Below are 2,500 nucleotides of genomic sequence, written 5' to 3' on the forward strand. Positions count from 1 at the left end.
TGGCCCTTAACCTAACCCACGTTGGCCCTTAACCTAACCCACGTTGGCCCTTAACCTAACCCACGTTGGCCCTTAACCTAACCCACGTTGGCCCTTAACCTAACCCACGTTGGCCCTTAACCTAACCCACGTTGGCCCTTAACCTAACCCACGTTGGCCCTTAACCTAACCCACGTTGGCCCTTAACCTAACCCACGTTGGCCCTTAACCTAACCCACGTTGGCCCTTAACCTAACCCACGTTGGCCCCTTAACCTAACCCACGTTGGCACCTTAACCTAAGTTACGCTGCACCTTAACCTAAGTTACGCTGCACCTTAACCCAAGTTACGCTGCACCTTAACCCAAGTTACGCTGCACCTTAACCCAAGTTACGCTGCACCTTAACCCAAGTTACGCTGCACCTTAACCCAAGTTACGCTGCACCTTAACCCAAGTTACGCTGCACCTTAACCCAAGTTACGCTGCACCTTAACCCAAGTTACGCTGCACCTTAACCCAAGTTACGCTGCACCTTAACCCAAGTTACGCTGCACCTTAACCCAAGTTACGCTGCACCTTAACCCAAGTTACGCTGCACCTTAACCCAAGTTACGCTGCACCTTAACCCAAGTTACGCTGCACCTTAACCCAAGTTACGCTGCACCTTAACCCAAGTTACGCTGCACCTTAACCCAAGTTACGCTGCACCTTAACCCAAGTTACGCTGCACCTTAACCCAAGTTACGCTGCACCTTAACCCAAGTTACGCTGCACCTTAACCCAAGTTACGCTGCACCTTAACCCAAGTTACGCTGCACCTTAACCCAAGTTACGCTGCACCTTAACCCAAGTTACGCTGCACCTTAACCCAAGTTACGCTGCACCTTAACCCAAGTTACGCTGCACCTTAACCCAAGTTACGCTGCACCTTAACCCAAGTTACGCTGCACCTTAACCCAAGTTACGCTGCACCTTAACCCAAGTTACGCTGCACCTTAACCCAAGTTACGCTGCACCTTAACCCAAGTTACGCTGCACCTTAACCCAAGTTACGCTGCACCTTAACCCAAGTTACGCTGCACCTTAACCCAAGTTACGCTGCACCTTAACCTAACTTACGCTGCACCTTAACCTAACTTACGCTGCACCTTAACCTAACTTACGCTGCACCTTAACCTAACTTACGCTGCACCTTAACCTAACTTACACTGCACCTTAACTGTCACATGTAACGTCACAGGAATGTAGCTTTGCCTAACAGCAACCCTCTGAACATAGTTCACTGCTTGGATCCTCTGGTGTCATGTGTATTTCTTGATGCCATGGTGCGTACCCTCACATAAAGGTCTTTCGAGTGTTGCGTACTTTCTACACAGTCCCGCTAACCACTGGAAGGGTGTACCGCTACAGAACGAATATCGCCCTCCCCTCCTGCCCTTCCAAGCTGGTCGGTCAGGCGTTTGTTTGTGAAATGAGCCTTGCAGCTGTTCAGTTGCATTCGGTTGTCGATGCAGTCAGTGTACGTTGTGGTACGGCCTGTGTGGACTGTCCGCTGATGTACGCGTAACCCACACTGATCATCCGTCGTTACGTACTGAGTGACATAATGTGGCACATGCTTGACCGTACACCGGCTGCGCCCTACAATGGCGAATCATAAGGGCCATATGTTGTGCACGATGCTACTTGTCTCGTCTCCCCATTACAGCGAGATTGCACTGTTGTACGCCGTACAGACATGTGGTAGGTAGGTACGGACGAAAGTATTGCATGTTGGCCCCCCCCCCCCCCCCTCCTCCCTCTGCCGGGAATCAGCGTGAGCCGTCTGTTGATGTAGCGACGAGGGTTTTCCTATTTAATCGTATTGCCCCACACAACATGATAGCACGGTGGACCGCGTTCCACATCTGCGACATGCTACAGAGGCCGGTTGACAGTCGACCGCGCAAGGGACATTGCACACGTGCGCGGACCATCTTCCACGTGTTCTCTCGTGTACATGCCGCAGTGTGTATGTGGGCTGATGTAGCGTGTCGTGACACATAACATGCAGGCATGCCAGAATCGTAGATTTCGCAAATGTAGATTGACGTATACGTTTGCTGCCAAAGATCCGCAAATGAACTGGAAATCAGTTGTTGAGCGGTTGTTCGCGCTGCAGGTGCATCGGTGATAGCGACGATCGGTACATCTATGAACCGGTTGTTTCGGCGGTACCCGCCATGCCCCCGAACCTGAGTTGGCCATGTGGGTATGAAGCGATACGAGGCTGTGGCTTGGCGGGACAGTCCCCGGCCGGTGAGGGGGGGCCGCCCGGCGTGCTGGCCGCGCGCTGCGTGAGCGCACGCACTACAGCCGGCTGGTGGGGGGCGCCCAGTGGCAGGAGCGCCGGCCGACGGGCCCGGCTGGCGTCCCAGCTATGCGCCGGCGCACCCTGCGCGCGGCGCCAGGCGGCCAAAGTGGGTTCTGCCGAGCCCGGTGCGAAGCGCGGTGGACATCTGCAGTGTGCTGGTCCGATT

This window comes from Schistocerca gregaria, unplaced genomic scaffold (genome assembly GCF_023897955.1).
Source record: "Schistocerca gregaria isolate iqSchGreg1 unplaced genomic scaffold, iqSchGreg1.2 ptg001431l, whole genome shotgun sequence".
Classification (NCBI taxonomy): Eukaryota; Metazoa; Arthropoda; class Insecta; order Orthoptera; family Acrididae; genus Schistocerca; species Schistocerca gregaria.